Raw genomic sequence first — 13,839 nt, forward strand, 5'->3', positions numbered from 1 at the left:
TTAAGTCCATATACAACTTTCTTCAACTTCAACACTTTGTTTTCACTACCTTTCACTACAAACTGCTTGGCTTGTTCAACATAAATCTCTTCTTCAAGGATGTTATTCAAAAATATTGATTTGACATCCATTTGATAAATTCACCAATCATTTTGAGCAACAATATAAATAATCAATATAATTGTTACCATGAGGATGATAGGAGCAAAAACTTCATCATAGTCAATTCTGACTTTTTTCTTGTACTCCTTCATGACTAATCTAGCCTTATATCTTGTCACTTCTTCTTTCTCATTCTTCTTGGCCTTGTACATCCATTTGACTCCAATCAATTTCTTGTCCATTGGAAGATCGGCAAGCTCCCATGTTTAATTCTTCTCAGTGGCATCAATTTCTTCATTCATGACTTTTCTCCATTGCTTTTTTTTTTCTTTGGCCACATCATCATAGACAAATGGCTCACAAGCTGTGAGAAGACATACAAGGTAAACCTCATCAGTAGCTTCATAAATGTCAGACTATCTCCTTGATCTTGGCACTAGCGGTTCATCGACACCGTTTGAAGAAGTTGGCAATGATGAACTTGAAGAAGATACTGGAGAAGAAGTTGGCAATGATCGATATCACCACAAGCATTTACTTCATCTTTTGGGTTGTCTTCCCACGTGCCATCTTCATCAAATTTGACATCTCTCCTTATATATAATTTCAAAGTGTTATGATCAAACAAACGATAAGCTTTAGATGAGGAGTTATACCCAATAAAGATGAGCTTTTTGCTTTGGTATTCCAGGTTTGATCTTTTTTGGTTTGGGGACATGAGCATAGGCCATGCTCCCGAAAATTCTCAAATCTGAAACACTCGGTGTTCTCTCGGTCCATGCTTCTTGTGGAGTTACGCCTTTGAGTTCATATGTGGGACATCTATTTTGAAGATAGACCGCACATGAAACAGATTCAACCCATAGCTCCTTAGACAAATTTTTGCTCTTCAATATGCTTCGAACCATGTCAAGAATGGTTCTTTTTTTTTTTGTTTAGCTATACCATTTTGTTGAGGAGATTATGAAGTTATCAAGAAACGCCAAACACTATGATCCTCATAGAATTTCTTGAATATGGCTGAGGTGAATTCTTTGCCATGATTTTTCCTCAAAGCTTTGATAAAATAGTCATTTTCCTTTTCAACCAGGTTTTTGAATTGTTTGAAAGTATCAAAATGCCTTTGTTTTTTCTTTCAAAAAATACACCTAAGTTTTCTGAGTAAAATCATCAATAAAAGTAACACAATATTGATAATTACTATATAAGTGAGGAATGATTGAGCACACATATTAGAATGAATCAATTCAAGTGGCTTCTTCGCTCAATAAGTTGCTTCCTTCGAAAAGCTAGTTATGGAATGCTTATCTATAACACATCATTCACATAATTGATTGGGATGATCAATATATGGCAAGCCATAAACCATCTTCTTGCGAGAAAGCAAATTAAGTTTGCCAAAATTGAGATGGTCGAATCTCAAATGCCATAAACATGAAGGACCGTCCATGCATGCCTTCAGACATCAAGATATATCATTTTTTATATATTGAGAGTATACATCCTGTTCTTCGATATCTTCACATTTGTAATCAGTTTATTGTTCTTATCTCTTAGCACACGACTAAGATCTTTCATATGAACAGTATAGCCTTTCTCCAAAAGCTGTCCCAAACTCAAAATATTACTTGACAATTTCGAGACCTAATAAACATTAGTAATAAACTGGCGTGCATCATTCTCCAAGCAAATCAGAATTGTATCTTTGTCTTCGACAAGAATTTTGGAGTTATCATCGAAAGAGACTTTCCCTTTAGTTGTCGCATCGAACTCGGTAAATATATCATTTCTCCCTCACATGTAATTACTTGCACCAGTATCCAAATACCGCATATCAGTTTAACCTCCTTCATCTTCTTTGAATGCCAATAATAGAGCTTGATCGGCATCATTTACCAAGTTTGTCTTTTCCTCTGCTCCGCTACTTTCCTTGTTCCAATAGTCAAAAGCATAATGGCCAAGTTTATTACAATGATAATATTGAATTTTAGATTTATCATACCATTGGCTTGTGGAGTTCTTTCCTCTTCCACGATCACCTCTTTGATACTGGGTGTCTACTATCACTTTGAGCAGCATCTCCTTTACTTTGTCCACGACCTCTTCCCTGAAAGTAACCTTGGCCTCGACCATGATCAAGATCTTGGTTTGTCTCGCAAGTTTGTGCGGGTTCTCTTCTTTGCTCCTTCTCATCTCGGATGGTCAACCACGTTTTGGCGAACTTCCTCCACGAGTTCAATCTTTTTTCTTCTAAACCTTACTTCATGGGCTTGTAATAAACCTAGAAGCTCATCGATCATCATGGCATCCAAGTCTTTGGATTCTTCAATTGCAACAGTAATGTGGTTGTACTTCTTATCTAAGGACCGAAGTATTTTCTCTACAACACGAAAATCTAAAACATCTTCTCCATTTCTTTTCATCTGGTTGACAATCGCCAAAACTTTTGTAAAATAATTAGCAATCAATTCAAATTTTTTCATATGAATTACCTTGAATTTGCCTCTCAAAGTTTGAAGGCAAATCTTCTGAACTTTTTGTACTCCTTGATGTGTGTTGTGAAGAATCCCCCATGCCTCTTTAGGAGTGGAGGCATTTGACACCTTTTTGAACATGGAATCATTTAAAGCTTGATAGATGATTGACAAGGCATATTGTTCTTTCGAACAAACCTTCTCCAAGGCATTCCTCTAGTTCTAGTTCAAGGTAACTTCATCCTTGGGCTCATCATAGCTGGTGTTGACAAGCTCCCACACACCATAGGTGCCGTGTAGAGCTTTCTATTAATGGCCCAATTACCATAATTTTCTTTGGTAAGACGAGGATATTGAAGAGGAAACCAATTGGCCCACAAACAGTGAGCTCCGATACCACTTTGATTGAAGTAATTTGAAGGTGAAATGCTCACAACTCACACAATGAAGAGAAAAAGATAGATATGCTTGTAGATTTATTTCACCTTAACAAAAAAATAATCACAAGACTCCCCTATTTATATATTTGTTACATGATTTTTGCTCTTCCCAATAGATAAAGCTAGTATTCTAGATAAGATCTGAAACTAACATTCTAGATAAAATCTATAAACTAATAAAACAATCAAAACTAATAAAAAAAATAATTATGTCTCACCCTATCTCATCGTATCTCACCATATCTCTAAAAACAATCACTACACCTAGAAATACAAACAAATTTATTAAAGATAACGCAATAATTGTGACTCTTCTTCAATGCGGGTACTGAACAGTTATTGACAACGATGGATTTGGTTTAATTTCTAATAGCACATATGTTATGTCGCTCTTTCTCTATTGTCTATGTTCTCTTCATGTGACTTGTTTGTTCTTGCATGTGTCCATGAAATTTTGCATTACCGATTTGTATGCTTTGCCGAGCTTTTTTCTTTCCTGGTATCTTGTACGCACACAGTGGAATATTTTCTTTATGACGTGTAAATCTTTCTTTTCAGTTCCTTCGATTTCTAAAGACAATCATTATCCAAGGAGATGCGATCCATTGCCATCTCCTGCTTAAGGCGCCACGAGTAAAACTTTCTTTTCAGTTCCTGCTGGCCACATGTAAAACTTTCTTTGCAGTTCCTGCTGGCCGGCCAGCAGGAACTTGCTGTAATTGCCGGTTGCTTGTCGAGAGTGCAATGAGGGGCCACGGAGACTGACCTCTCGCGACCGAGGCTCGTCTACGCTGCTGGGGTGTGCTAAGACGCTGAAGGACTTCAGGAATGTCGGGAAAGTGGGGCTGTCGCAGGAAAGCTTCTCAGGTGGTGGCTGGACATTGCGGCGACCAGTTGGGTTCGTTAGAAAACCGGTGTTGAGCTTGAAGTGGCGGTGGTGTTGGCTAGCACTCGCCAGGGCAGCAAGAGCACGGTTTGTGAGGCACAGCAATGGAAACTGCTGCATGGCGGGGCAGGCGTGAGGGTGAACGTGGCAACGGCGGAGGACCACAAGCAGCCGTAGGAGTTCCGATAACTTGTTTTTTCTCGCCTCTTTTGTACCGTGCACCTGTATGTTTGAGAGTTGGAGGATGTGTCTGGACGTTCCTATTCCAAAGTATATGCTGTTTTTACTTTTTCAGGAAATCTGATAATAGGAGTTATACATATATTCAACTTCCTTTCCTCTTTCTTGTCCTTTCTTACTTACCCACTTCAGGACCTTTTCTTTCTTTATTTGTTCAGCCACGCCTACACGTGAATATCTCCACCTAGATATAGCTTCCTTTATATTCAAGCCCACCTATATTATTTCATTAACCTTAGATGAAACGGGAAAATATCTGTCACGCCCCGAACCCCGAGCGCGCACACATCCCACATCGGTCGACCAAATATGCGACATCCTAGGATACGTCGCCGACCCATTCATTTCTTTACGCATGCGGAAGCGAAACAAATCCCCTGACAACATTTAACTTGGGATAGAAAAGCAGGCAATCAATCACAATACCAAACACTCATTTACAACACATAGGTTTAAATACAACTCTAGACTGTCTACCAAATAGACAGCTCGACAAAAGGGGAACTATCCTAAAACCAATTAGCAGGACACGTTCACCGATACTTCAATCTCCACCTTTCCAGACTTAGGGCTTCGGGCCCTCCACGACCGCCATCTAGGGACCTGAAATTTTAATCCCACAACCGGGATGAGACGATGTCTCAGCAAGTTCAACCCCCTAAACCCCTATTAGAAAGAAAATACGCCTCGGGTGGCCTAGCCACACAACATAGAGGACTTACCTCGCCTCGGTTCTTTCCTGCAGGTTAGCACAATTCATATCATTCAATCATATGCAGTAATAAGAACTTAAACAACCGGAACGCATTCACTTTCATATAACCAACAACCGCGGGGGTCCTGATTATAAGACTAAATCATTATGACACGTCCCATTCCTTGCCACATAATTCCGTCCCATAATCCGACACATCAACCACACTCAACATGCATTTCAATTGTTATTCACTGCCACACAAGGGCATAGCCTACTCGCAGTTCGGCTATCTACTAGCATATAGCCAGGCATCGCTCCCCCATGGAGCGCGGCTTCGTCGCACGTCGACGGCATTCCCGAAGGAGCATCGTCTCCCCTTGGAGCACGGCTTCGTCTCTACGTCGACGGCATTCCCGAAAGAGCATCGATCCGGTCGGCCCAGCCTCTACTGCGATCGGCACCACGTCACTCTCTTGACGGCATTTCTAGAAGAACAAAGGTCCAGTCGGCCTAGCCACTACTGCGACCCGAGCCACGTCACTCTCTCGACGGCATTTCTAGCAGAATAAGGATCCAGTCGGCCTAGCCACTACTGCGACCCGAGCCTTTCAACTAGCACACGACACCCGATACCAATCCTTGGATACTTTACATTTCACTCACATAATCCAATTACGATATTAACCATTAACAAACCAATTTCAATGCCGAACTCGACACTTGGGATTTTCTAAACAAAATCCATCCTTTTCACAATCAACAGTCAATTTGCATTATCCAATCATCAAATTCATAATCTGAATACACAAAGAGCATCAAGACGAAATTTTGAGAATTTAGGGTCCCAAAACAATTTTCAGAATTTATTAAATAATTAAATTTATTCCGAAAATCAATTAAATAATAATATCCATATTTTTCACGATCCACACTTAATTTATAAAATCCAGTCGTCAATTTCAAAATCTCGACTACACAAAGACCGACCGGCACGAAATTCTCGAGAATTTAAAGTCTCGACAAAATTTTCGAATTTAATAAACAATTTAATTTATTCCGAAAATAATTAAATAATAATATTTTAATAATTTCGAATAATAATATATTATTAAATTATTAAATAATTTCGAGATATTTAAATAAATCAAAAGTAAATTTCTTTATGTCACATCAATGTTTATATTAATATAAACACCCACTTAACTTTAAATTAAACACAATTTAAGTTAATCAAGCACATTAATATAATCTACACTTAAATAAATTAAACTAACCACCTAATAACACTTAACATAAACTAAACACACCTAAAGCATCATTAACCCTCTAAGCGAGGTTTAGTGAGTTAAACTCACCGGATTAGCAAACCGAGCGGACCAAAAACGACGGGGACGTCGAGGAGAACAACTTTCCTCAAAGCGGGCCGAGCATCCGGCTCGGGAAGGCGGCCAAAACGAGCCAAACGTCCGCTGCATACCCATTTTCCAACTCTCTGTTCGCTGCTGGTTGGGGCCGAAAATGAGCAGATCCGGGGCTGGTTGGGGTCGGGAATGGGCGGAGGAGCTGCGGCGGTGCTGCACGGCCAACGGCGGGGCCTCACGGCGACGGGGACGAGCTCCGGCAGCTCCTGGAACGCACGAACCGAGGCTGAGACGCAGCCGGGCGTCGGCCAAGCGCGGGCGAGCGCGGGCAACGGCGGAGCGCGAGACGGTGAGCGGCGATGGGCGGAGGCGTGCGGCTGCTCCGACGGTCTTCTTTGCTGGCGTCCATCCTGCATCTGGGATCTCGAGCAGCAAACGAAGATGGAGAGAAGGCTTCGACGGTGAGCGGACGCACGGTTGCGCGCGAGCGGCGGTGACAACGACGGCACCGGCGGCGAGCGATGAGCGGCGAAGGAGGCGGACGGCGAGGGATCGCTTCAGCTTCTTCCTCTGCAATTTTCTGGTCTTTCGCACAAAGAAGATGGAGGAGAAACCAACGGAATGGAGAGAGGAAGGAGAGAGAAGGAGGAGAGAGAGAGAGAGATGGGACCATTCCCTTTTCTTTTTCTTTTTCTTTAATCCCACAAAATGGCCCACCATGACATCATCCATGATGTCATACTCCGCTCACTCAAAACTCCCACAACCTTATTCCAATGGGTTCAATTCCATTTTCCGCCGGGGTCCAATTCTTGTACATTCACTTTCTTCAATTCTCATCAATTCTCTTCCAATTGGACCAAATTGAAGTCCATAAAATAAATTCAATGTCACCACACTTCAATTCACATCTTCACTTGTCCATAGAATCAACTTAAGTCCCAAAAGCGCGACCAAAAGCGGGCCTACTCATTTCTCGAGCCAAATTAGCCATACCTTGATTAATTTGCCGAAAAACTCGGCTTGCATGAAAAATCTTCCGAAGATGAATTAATGATCCTAAAACGATTTGTGACACGCCTGCACTTCCAATTTCGAATTCGATCTCAATTCCACGGTTAATTTCACTTTGGCACGATACTAGCGCGGCCCAACCTACCGGTAGCCTTTAGAAATTTTCATGCATTTGACCTCGTGGTTGATCATCTCAAGCCACAATGTACATCTTTGAAACATTGGCGACTTTCGGTTGTGGGGTAATCTCAAGGTTTCAAATACGAACACAGGGTACCCAATCGATAGAAAAGTCGGTCCAAGTGTCGATCGACAAGAATTGTGCGATCCGGTGGAATCACCCACACCGATCACATGCCTCGTCGAGTCGTCCTATCTCCGATCCCTAATCGATCTTCAATTGTGCCGTAATGACCCTTGCAGATTAGCTCGGTCGAAATGTCGTTTCCTGATCAAATTCTCGAGTCTGATGCATAATAAACTCTTAACAGCTTCACCCGATAGACTAGCTTTCACATGAGTGGCCGACTCAAGGAAAAGAACTATATGCGTGCCAACGAAATGCCCATCTCAATTTATTGAAAATAGAATCGGAAAAATCGGGATGTCACAACTCTTCCCCTCTTATAAAAATTTCGTCCTCGAAATTTAAACCTTTACCAATTCTTAAACAAAAAGGTGGAGGTACAATCGTCTCATAAAATTTTCTCTTTCTCAGGTTGCTCCTTTTGCACCAACACTGCAAGATTACTGCTATCTTGCCCAAACCACTTCGGGTTCAAAATGCTAAACACTTGCTCACTTAAAATTCCAAAGGTCTTCAGCACAAAATCGGCGAAGCTAACTGGTGATTCTGAGCAGTCTCTAAACTGTCTCTGATAATTGCGACTGAATCACTGAATTCTAAACCAACTCTGGACTTGCGAATTTCTGATCTCTGATCTCATCTCAACCAACTGAAGTTCTGTACACTCTACTCTACACTGATTAAAAAAGAAACTATCTCGACGACCGCTGAAACCGGGAACCCCGGTCAAGATCGATATAACTCGACACGACTTTGGTAAGCGCAATCACCGACTCACCGTTCGACCTTGGCCTCGTGATCTTTCTTTCCCCGATTTCATCTCAAAGCAATCGAAATTCTGCACTCTCTCGCTATGCACCTTTTAAGAAAGAACTATCTGAAAGCTCTACCAACTTGGAACATCTGATCTAGATTTGAAATACAGTTCATCCCCGGCACTCCATGCAGATAAATTATTTGATATACACACACTTCGGTATACCTATTCCAATCGAGATCTTTTCGTGCATTAAGGTGAGTGGACTCTGATCCTCTGTCGATTACAACCTCATAAGGAATTGATGCTCTTCCTGACTCCTTAATAACCTGTCATAACATTCCATCATTTTATATTTTCATTCCCACACAAACCTCTCTCCGATTTTGAAAAAGCTTTCCTAGCTTACATTACCAAATTCTCACTTTCTTGGCGCATCCAACACTTACAACTTGTTCGGCGAAATCTATCGTCATACCGATCTACCAATCCCGATGATATAGATTCTGACTCATCTTCGCACTATTTGGACAACGCTGAAGTTGCTATGATGAGTTTCCCATAAGATCTATTCTTTAATCTCTGTATTGTCAATTACACACAATCATCCTCAGAACCTTAGCGTTCTGTCTTCAGAAATCTGAAAATCAACCTCTCTCTCAATTGCATTCTCTTATAGAATCTTCTGAATTTCTAAATCTGTCCACTGAAGCGATTTGATTCTGATCCGTACTCTCGGCTCAATTCGGAGGGTAGTCATAAGATTCAAAAGGTGGCATATTTTAGATTTGAAAATTGAATCTCAAACTTTCTCAAATAATATTCAATCCTTTAGTACCAACTGTGTAGCTAAGGACTCTCGACTCAGTGCATCTGCGACTTTGCTCACCTTTTCAGAGTGATACAAAATATCATAATCACAATCCTTAAGGAGTTCCATCCAGTGATGCTGTCTCATATTCAACTCTCTTTTTTGAGAATACATACCTAAGACTTTGATAGTCATTGACGGTATGGAATATTCCTCTGTACCGATAGTGCCTCTAAAATTCCAAACGAACATAATTACTGCAAGTTCTACGATGTGCGTCCAATAATTTAACTCACAAGATCTCAACTGACGGGACGCATAGGCAATAACTCTATCATGCTGCATCAACAAGCAACTAAATCCTTTAAACGACACATCACTGCAGATCTCATAACTTTCAGAACCAAATGGAATGATTAGCACAGCGCGGTAGTCAGCCTCTTCTTAGGCTCTTGAAAACTATACTTGCACTTACCTGTCCATACGAACTTCTCTTCCTTTCTCAGTAGTCTTGTCAACGGTAACACTAACGCTGAAAACCCTTCTACGAACTGTCTAAAATATCCTGCTAATCCCCAGAACTTCTGATCTCTGTTACTGTCGTCAATCTCGGCCAACTATTCACTCCTCCAATCTTGGATGGGGTCTACGGAGATTTCTTCGCCCGAAATCACGTGACCAAGAGCGCAACACGAGTCATCCAAAACTCACACTTGCTAAACTTAGCGTAAGATTCAAGAGTCCTTAAGGTCTGAAGTATCATCTTCTAATGTCTCTCGTGCTCCTTAGCACTTTTTGAACACACCCGGATAACTTCACTGAGCACAATCACAACTGATTCAAGTACCCTTACACATTTTGCTCATAAGACCCAAACAAACAACTAAGGTGTCCATTAAACCACACGGTATTACAATGAACTCATAACTGCTGTATCGAGTGCGAGATGCTAACTTCGGTGTGTCTTTCTTCCTGATCCTCAACTGATGATACATTGACCTCAAGTCGATCTTGAAAAATATCGATGTACAACCACAACAAACCACATTTCTCCTTCATGAACAGAACTGGTGCTCCCTAAGGTGATGCACTGGAACGTATGAATCCCCTATCCAACACTTCCTGCATCTGCACCTTCAATTCTTTTAACTTGGGTAACACCATCCGGTAAGAAGCCTTAGGACCGCGGCTGCTTCGGTGTTAATTCAATCATGAACTCTATTTCTCTTCCTGACAACAAACTTGGCAATTCTTCATAAAATACCTTGGAAAACTTATGTACCACGGTTACGTTCTCCATATTCGGCCCCTCAACTGACGCCTCTACTACAGCTGCCATGTAGATTCAGTAACCAACAACCAGAACCAAGTCATCTTCAGCGACGAATAACAAGGATTGAAGTTCCTCTTCAACTTTCAATAATTCAAAACTTTCATACGCTAACTGAACAAACTGAATTATATCACTGCCACGATTCATAATAGCAGAAAGCTCCTCGAGCTAAACCTTTTTATAAATGACTTCTAAGTCATACTTAAGCAAACCCATCAAGTACAACTATAGTCAGAGACTCATTTTCCTATTACTTTATTACAACAGGAACTCCACAACCTTCACTCAAAATCCTGTTGCGCTACTCTGATAAAACACCTCAAAACATTCTTCGCTTGATTAATGCATAGTCAATCCATTGTTATTCCTTTCGCCATCCTAGTGGCATTCTATCTGCAGTAACAGTACTCACGCTGTTATGGACTTACGCGAACAATTCCTAACTCGATGGCCGTGCTAGCCACGTTCAAAGCATGCTCCCCTTTTTACTCTGACACCAGTCTGACTCATGCCTCCTTTCCACTGACTCGGCACACAATCAGTAAGTCATCTACCTCCCATCAAGGAATATCATGCACCCTTCTTTGCACTGGGGTCTGTCCCAAGTAACCTATTAAATGTCCCGAAGCATGCTTCTTCTGTTCTGTCTTATCAACGACGGTGACAGAAATAACTGCAACTCCATCTTTCTATACGGACCATCTTTGATCAAATGACTGTACTGGCAACCCCTGGTAGCAAGTCCTTTCCCTCTTACAGCACAGAACAGATTCATATCTTTTCCAATAGACACGACACACATCAATCAAGTTGAGCACTGACTTTCTCATTCTGCTCTTCCGGTTGGGTGAAACAAGACACCTTTCTTCCGACATCGGCCTTTCTCCCCAATCGATCTCCATCTCTGTCTAAACTGAACTTTGACTCAGATACAGTGGCTTGATCCTCGATCACAACTCCAGATTAGGCCTCAACAGGCACGGCAACAACAACGGCTCGGTCCTGAGCTTACTAACCCAACAAGCTTCCAAGGAACACTAGCGCCTGAACGATCCCAACGGACCTAAGATCGTTCGATGCTACTACACTCTAAGTACTGACTTGCAACGGTACTCTCACACTCGCGCTGGTCTAAGCCTGCGCTTTACCTCAGGTACCAACTCTTGTCAGCGTCCTACCCCGAGGTATAGGTCCTACCGACCTTCTCCAAGGAGTTCTCCACTCCTGGTCACTCATCCTATAGGCTCTTTATAGACGCCTATTTTCCAATTCCAACATCAGGTTAGAATTTGAGTGACCCCACAAACAAGCTACCAAGCAGCTATCAACCACATGCATCAACATATTAAAAGCCTTTCCTACTAACTATCCCATGACTCATCGCACCTTATCACTCCATACACAGACCATGCTCTGATACCACTTAAACGGGGATGTCACGCCCCGAACCCCGAGCGCGCACACATCCCACATCGGTCGACCAAATATGCGACATCCCAGGATACGTCGCCAACCCATTCATTTCTTTACGCATGCGGAAGCGAAACAAATCCCCGACAACATTTAACTTGGGATAGAAAAGCGGGCAATCAATCACAATACCAAACACTCATTTACAACACATAGGTTTAAATACAACTCTAGACTGTCTACCAAATAGACAGCTCGACAAAAGGGAACTATCCTAAAACCAATTAGCAGGACACGTTCACCGATATTTCAATCTCCACCTTTCCAGACTTAGGGCTTCGGGCCCTCCACGACCGCCATCTAGGGACCTGAAATTTTAATCCCACAACCGGGATGAGACGATGTCTCAGCAAGTTCAACCCCCTAAACCCCTATTAGAAAGAAAATACGCCTCGGGTGGCCTAGCAACACAACATAGAGGACTTACCTCGCCTCGGTTCTTTCCTGCAGGTTAGCACAATTCATATCATTCAATCATATGCAGTAATAAGAACTTAAACAACCGGAACGCATTCACTTTCATATAACCAACAACCGCGGGGGTCCTGATTATAAGACAAAATCATTATGACACGTCCCATTCCTTGCCACATAATTCCGTCCCATAATCCGACACATCAACCACACTCAACATGCATTCCAATTGTTATTCACTGCCACACAAGGGCATAGCCTACTCGCAGTTCGGCTATCTACTGGCATATAGCCAGGCATCGCCTCCCCCCCATGGAGCGCGGCTTCGTCGCACGTCGACGGCATTCCCGAAGGAGCATCGTCTCCCCCTTGGAGCACGGCTTCGTCTCTACGTCGACGGCATTCCCGAAGGAGCATCGATCCGGTCGGCCCGGCCCCTCTTGCGATCGGCACCACGTCACTCTCTTGACGGCATTTCTAGAAGAACAAAGGTCCGGTCGGCCTAGCCACTACTGCGACCCGAGCCACGTCACTCTCTCGACGGCATTTCTAGCAGAATAAGGATCCAGTCGGCCTAGCCACTACTGCGATCCGAGCCTTTCAACTAGCACACGACAATTCGATACCAATCCTTGGATACTTTACATTTCACTCACATAATCCAATTACGATATTAACCATTAACAAACCAATTTCAATGCCGAACTCGACACTTGGGATTTTCTAAACAAAATCCATCCTTTTCACAATCAAAGTCAATTTGCATTATCCAATCATCAAATTCATAATCCGAATACACGGCGATCGGCACGAAATTTTGAGAATTTAGGGTCCCAAAACAATTTTCAGAATTTATTAAATAATTAAATTTATTCCGAAAATCAATTAAATAATAATATCCATATTTTTCACGATCCACACTTAATTTATAAAATCCAGTCGTCAATTTCAAAATCGACTACACAAAGACCGACCGGCACGAAATTCGAGAATTTAAAGTCTCGACAAAATTTTCGGAATTTAATAAACAATTTAATTTATTCCGAAAATAATTAAATAATAATATTTTAATAATTTCGAATAATAATATATTATTAAATTATTAAATAATTTCGAGATATTTAAATAAATCAAAAGTAAATTTCTTTATGTCACATCAATGTTTATATTAATATAAACACCCACTTAACTTTAAATTAAACACAATTTAAGTTAATCAAGCACATTAATATAATCTACACTTAAATAAATTAAACTAACCACCTAATAACACTTAACATAAACTAAACACACCTAAAGCATCATTAACCCTCTAAGCGAGGTTTAGTGAGTTAAACTCACCGGATTAGCAAACCGAGCGGACCAAAACGACAGGGGACGCCGAGGAGAACAACTTTCCTCAGCGGGCCGAGCATCCGGGCTCGGGAAGGCGGCCAAAACGAGCCAAACGTCCGCTGCATACCCATTTTCCAACTCTCTGTTCGCTGCTGGTTGGGGCCGAAAATGAGCAGATCCGGGGCTGGTTGGGGTCGG

This window comes from Eucalyptus grandis, chromosome 9 (assembly GCF_016545825.1).
Source record: "Eucalyptus grandis isolate ANBG69807.140 chromosome 9, ASM1654582v1, whole genome shotgun sequence".
Classification (NCBI taxonomy): Eukaryota; Viridiplantae; Streptophyta; class Magnoliopsida; order Myrtales; family Myrtaceae; genus Eucalyptus; species Eucalyptus grandis.